This window comes from Anomaloglossus baeobatrachus, chromosome 5, assembly GCF_048569485.1.
Source record: "Anomaloglossus baeobatrachus isolate aAnoBae1 chromosome 5, aAnoBae1.hap1, whole genome shotgun sequence".
Taxonomy (NCBI): Eukaryota; Metazoa; Chordata; class Amphibia; order Anura; family Aromobatidae; genus Anomaloglossus; species Anomaloglossus baeobatrachus.
The window spans coordinates 227492265-227498734 of record NC_134357.1 but is presented as its reverse complement, the minus strand read 5'-3'; the positions used below and the strand labels follow the sequence as shown (position 1 = coordinate 227498734).

The 6470-nt window shown below is 38.9% G+C and overlaps 1 protein-coding gene across 1 annotated transcript in view; it reads right to left on the bottom strand.

Annotated features, from left to right (window-relative positions):
- SLC43A1 (solute carrier family 43 member 1) overlaps window positions 1–6248 on the bottom strand; it is a 255398-nt gene extending 249150 nt beyond the window's left edge. The window contains exon 1 of the mRNA XM_075349143.1: window positions 6179–6248. The gene's annotated coding sequence lies outside the window, so the exon portion shown is untranslated. The remainder of the gene's footprint in view (window positions 1–6178) is intronic.
- Window positions 6249–6470: the final 222 nt, after the last annotated feature.

The window sequence follows — 6470 nt, the reverse complement described above, 5'->3', positions numbered from 1 at the left end:
CTGAATAAACTTTTCTCAATTTAAAAAAAAAAAATAAAAAAGAAATAACATTCTTTTTTGCTGCAGTGCATTTCACACTTCCAGGCTGATCTACAGTCCAAATGTCACAATGCCAAGTTAATTCCGAATGTGTAAACCTGCTAAATCTGCAGGGGGTTGAAGACTACTTGTAGGCAATGTATATATATTATATCTGCAGCTTTGTCACCATAAAAGAAGGGGGGACCCGGGCACAATTTCATAATTTCTTGCACAGGGGCCCCAAGCTATCAGTGTCCACCTCTGTGCAGAGAACAGTGTAAATGTGAACCTAGCTTTAAAAGTGATCCAAAATGATTAAAGTTATTTATCTCAAAATTATATTAATAAAAACTTAATCTCATCTTGGTAAAAACAAGCCCCCGTTTAAATTTTTCAAATGGAAATGGAGAAATAGGATATTTCATGACACCCCCCCAAAAAAATTAGTCTATTACACACTCCGTAAGCCAAATGACACCCTCCTTGCCCTGCAGCATGGCAAGACAGCATTTAGCATACACATGTATGGTATTGCTGTAGTAAGGAGAGGCTTGGCACAATGTTTTAGGCACAAACATGGCAATGGCATAGTTGCTTAACTAAGTGCCTGCTGCAAGACAGATGCCAGGTACCACTCCCTGGGCACTGACCAGGACTGTGACAGCTGACCCCCAGGACAGGAGATGGACTCAGGTACAGGCACTAGTGTAGGCAGATACAGCTAGGATGGCTGAGGCAGACAGGAAGGTGGGTACGGCCAGGTACGTGGGCATGGCAGGATAGTCAGGTATGGGAAGGCAGGTACAGGTAACAGACACAGGGATGATGGGACCTGACAACTAGCTAGCAGACTGACTAACTAAGGATGTTGTACAGGCACCTCCCCTAATGGGAGGTTGCCTTAAATACATAGTGCCTCTAAGCCATAGGTTGAAAGGCATTTTTGGGATATGGTGTGCCAGCCCTAAGCGCATCCCTGGAGAGCTTGTGTGGAGTGCACAGGCCCTGGTAAGAGGAGAGTGCAGGACCACACGTGGACGGTGGCAGGACAGTGAGGGAGGACGCAACGCAGTCGGGGCAGCGAGTAAGTCGTTGTCCCTGCAGGAATGCCAGCATGGGGTATTGCTGCATTCTGGAAAAGTTGAGTAAGAAATGTGGGGGGACATTTTCTCCAGTTACCCCATTTTGAAAATGAGAAATTTTAGGCTAAAGAAAACAATTTAATGGAAATTTTAAAAAATGTTTTCATGGCTCAATGGTATAATTTTCTATAAAACACCTATGGTGTTTAATTCATTACACTTATGGGGGTTCTCCTGTCCTAGCACCACAATGGCTGCTCTGATTTGACTTGGCTCTTAAAATTTATTTTAGCAAAATTTGCACTTCTGTATGACAGTCCTTCCCTTCTGAACTCAGTATTGTGACTGAAAATAATTTCTGACTTCATATGGGGTATTACTATCTCCTGTTATCCCTTTAGAAAATGAATATTTGTGGCTACCGCAACATTTTAGTGTAAAAAAAAAACAAACCTTTTTCCAACTTTAAGGGGTCTGCAAATCTAACACAACTGTGCTCTAAAAGCCATATAGTACTCCTTCCCTTCAAAGCCCTGCTGTGTGGCCAAACAGTGGTTTCGCACCACATATGAGCTATTGTCATATTCAGTAATGAATGACAAAGGAATTCAGCTCACCCACTCCAAGTCTCCAGGCCCTCTCTCTGCAGCACGGACAATCGGCCGGGCAGCTGCAAGCATGTGAGATAAAGTCCAGCGCAGGAAAGAAGGCACTCTTCAATATAAATTTCCATATGGTTTATTCCATGTGCACACATATAGAGGTAGGTACAGACAGCCCCTGGGCAGGGGAAGAATGACTAGCGACGCGTTTCGACCGTATTACACGGTCTTAGTCATGACTAAGACCGTGTAATACGGTCGAAACGCGTCGCTAGTCATTCTTCCCCTGCCCAGGGGCTGTCTGTACCTACCTCTATATGTGTGCACATGGAATAAACCATATGGAAATTTATATTGAAGAGTGCCTTCTTTCCTGCGCTGGACTTTATCTCACATTGTCATATTCAGGATAAATTGCGTAACTAATTTTGTGGTATATCATCTCTTTTTTTTGTTTAAGAAAATGAAACATTTAGGGATAAAGCAACATTTAAGAACAATGCACTTATTTCATTCAACAGTGTGTAAATTCTGAACTTCATGAATGTGGTTGTAAATTCTATGAAGGGTGCACTATTTTTAAATGGGGTCTTAATTGTTTTCATGGGTTTTTTTAAAATAGGTTTCAGAAAAGTGAAGTGTTCCCTAAAAAATAGGAATTGTAAATTGTAAGTAAAAAAGGTGGGAAAGTGTCTTGTAGACAGATGAGATCAAGATAGGGCTTTTGATAAAGCACATCATTCTACTGTTTACTGAAAATGGAATGAGGGATACAAAGAAAAGAACACAGAACCTACAGTCAAATATAGTAATGTTCGAACATGTTTTGGAGTTGTTTTGCTGTCTCTGTCTTTAGCTGCCTTGACTGTGTGCAGAACATCATGAAATGTGAAGAATACCAAAGGATTATGGGTGACAATGTAGTGCCCAGTGTTTGAAAGCTGGGTTTGCATTTTACGCGTCTTTCAGAAGGATAATGACCCCAAACATACTTCAATAAGAACCCAGAAATGGATGGAAAAAAAGTGCTAGAGAGTTCTGAAGTGGCCAGCAATGGGTCCAGATCTAAATCCCATTGAACACCTGTGGAGAGATTTTAAAATTGCTGTTGGTAGAAGGCACCCTTCAAATATGAGAGACCTGGAGCAGTTTGCAAAAGGAGAGTTGTTCAAAATTCCAGCTGAGAGGTGGAAGAAGCTTGTTGATGGTTATAGGAAGAGATTGGTGCATTTATTTATTCCAAAGGGTGTGTAACCAAATATTAATTTGCAAGAGATTTTCTGGAGAGAATCTCAAAAAACCAGCGCTGAAAATGGGTATAATAATTTATAAATTGATAAATCCAGAGATTAAAATATTGGTAGTATTTATAGCAATGAAAAAAAAAAACAAAACCGTAAAAAGAATAACATGAAATGAATATAAAATCCTAAATTCTACAAAATTATGATCATATAGAAATATTTTACTGTTTTTATATTTTTCTTTTAAATCCTTAGTTCTATATGTTTATACACGTTTTTAATCTATGTATTGAGGCATGAATGTGTGTATATTGATATTTTTTATGTATTATTATATTTTTTATGTAGTATTATATTTGGATTATTTTAAAATCATCTTAAAACCCTTGCACCAACCTATATTATATGCGTTTTTTTCATTATAATTAAGTATAATGCTTTACACTTTTGATGGTGTTTTTTTGCAATTAAAACTGATTGATTTTGTATATAAATAGCACCCAAAATAACAGCTGAGCTATCCTTGAGGAAGGGGACCGGTAACGCCCCCGAAACGCTCGTCGGATTTGGACTTTGCTCAGCTCACCCTGTGTGGTGAAGATCCATTTAGTGGTTTCTCTCCTCGTGTGGAATTAATCAGCCGTGTATGAGGTGTACGCCCGGGCTGCCACTGGAGAATCCGGAGAAGCTGCACGTTTGTTCTAGTTACAACTCCCTGGGAGCCAGCACTACCTAGTGCCTGTCAGCTTTGCTCCTCCTGAACTGGGAGCGCAGGCAGGGAGTCTTCACCCTGGAAATCACTCCAGGTATACGGGAGAGTGAGAGATAAAAGCACCGTGCAGGAATACAGCCTACGGGGGCTTGATACCCGAGACTGACTTCAGGTAAAAAACCTTATTGGGACATTTTTCATGAGCTGGTGGGCTACCGCATTGCCGTTAATTCTATCTAAGGGCATCTGGAACACTGGAATATGCGGTTTATACTATAAGCCCCTATTGGAATCCTTCCTTGCTTATGAATTGGCAATATCTCCTTGGATTTTCCTCTGAAATTTGTATTGCAGCGCTATTTATGAATTGTTACTGAATTGTGCACTGAATGGTATTTGATACACTATACTGACTCAATTATATGATCGTGCTTGCCACCGGCCGGGGCACCACGATTTTTTGGTATTTGTTTTATGTATGTGTAAAAAAAAGTTTTTCTTTTTCTTTTTCTCTTTATGTATGTTTGTGTGAACATTGTATCTAATTGTCTAGGACAAGGATAACATTAAATAAATAAATTATTATACCCATTTTCAGCGCTGTTTTTTTGAGATTCTCTCCAGAAAATCTCTTGCAAATTATAATTTTGAATCCAGGCAAACAAAGGTTTTTTTTTGCCTTAAACTAGCTGCAGATTTTTGGGTTTTTGGGTTAAGCGCTAACTACTGTCCTTGGACAATTTGTTCTTTATGTAACCAAATATTAAGTTGAGGGGCCAAACAATTTTGCCCAGCTCATTTTGGGATTTTGTTTGAAATTATGTCCAATTTGCCTTTTTTTTCTCTGCATTTTTTGTGTTCCAATACACACAAAGGAAATAAATTTGTCTATGACAAAACTTGAAATTGATCCAGAAAATGAAGTATTTCTTCAAGAAAATTATTGCAATTACAAGGGTAGTAAAACATTCACCCATGATTGTTTAATATAGTAAGTGTTATTTATTACCTATTTTATGTGGTATGATTTCAGGGCATAAAAATTAAAATGTGAAAATTGGTGATTTTTAACATTTTAGTAAAACTTCAGATGTTTTAACAAATAAACTAATACTGATCACTGTCTTTCCCAGTTTCTACATCATGGCTTCAGTCCACTTCTGAGTCTCGTGATCACTTATTTTTGCCTGATCACACACGGACTACTGTGCGTGGTGGTACTTCCACCAATGTAATCCTCAGAACAAGAGAACAAGACTGCATAGACTAATATAGTGAAAGTAACGTCTGCTCCACACATATACCCCTGTGTGAACAACGTAGTCTGATTGTGGTCACAATATCCAAAATAGAACCGGAGCAATGCTTTGGAAACCATGAAAGATGGAGATTGTTAAAGTACCCATACATCCACTTTAGATAGCTTGTGACCAAATAAAGGTTTGTCTGATCATTCGGCTGATAACAATCATGCATGACTCTCTGCTGAGCGCTCCTGTGTTTTCTATGAGAAACAAAAGAATCACCTGTCTGGATCTTTATATCCCCCTGACATAATTTTTTCCTCCCATACACATTAGTAAAGTGGCCGAACGCCTCGATATTGGCAGGTTCAACTGACATTAGTCTAATGTGTATAGGGGCTTTAAGTATTTTAATGATCCTACAGTACAGATTTATAAGTGACTACGGCATACAATTTTTGCTAGGAATGCTTCTTTAATTCCTCTAATTAGAGTGTATATGTTCAGTGTACGTCTAGGGTTAAGAAATCCCACTATATATGTGTATTTGTCAAAAATTGCAAGATGCTTTACACTTTTCAAGAACAAAAACTACTTAACAGTAATCAATGTGTGCAGAGTTCCTTGACCTGAAGAAACTGACAGATCTGTAATTATTAGTGTAACAGATGGAAAAGGTTGCGCTATCCCCATTTGGCTGAAACTGGATATTCAACTCCCCACATTCCAACCATGGCTATGTCACACACCCTCGCCTTGTCCCACCAAAGACACAGGTTGGCCAAGAAACTCACTCACAACTCTATACATATATGCTATATGTGTGAATAAATGACTGTTACATGCCACATATAAAATTCTGTAAAAAGTCCAATTTAGAAAATAGTTTGACACGTTTTACAAATATCCAATTGAAAGACAGTCTTATGTAAGAGTACTCCTGCCACAAGATAAGTGTACACACACGAGCAAATGCACTAAAGTGACACGTGTAACACAGAAGATCATTACATCAGCTACGCAAAAGTAAAAATATCATATTTATTTGTATACCAGCACATTTTCGAGTAACGTAGTAACACAGTAACTGCGGTTGCAGCACTTTAGCATGTAACATTTAGCACGCTACATTCTAGCCAACAAAATAATCCCTGCCAGATGGATGCCACATGTTAGAACAGATAAGACAAAGTAAAAGATAAATAAGGTAAGGTAAAAAGATCCTGGTTAAGTTCTGTAAGTAAAAAGAGGAGAGTGCCTGAAATGCACTTACCTAAGATAACGCGCTGAATTTACTATGACCAATTTCTACTTCTGCAGAGTGAGAGAAAGGAGGGGGTAACATACACAGGAAACAACTCCACTACTTTATAAGGTATGGGTATAAGGGGTGGGAAAGCTAGGAAGGGAGGAGAGAGGAAAGAAAAAGTGCTGGACAGACGAGGGGCTACTAACACGTGGAGGAGAGAGATCAGCCTGGGGAAGAGGCATACAAGGGGCTGCGAACCAAACCGTAAACACTATGGCAGAAGAATCATGTAGTGAAAAAGATGTGCAGATTTAAA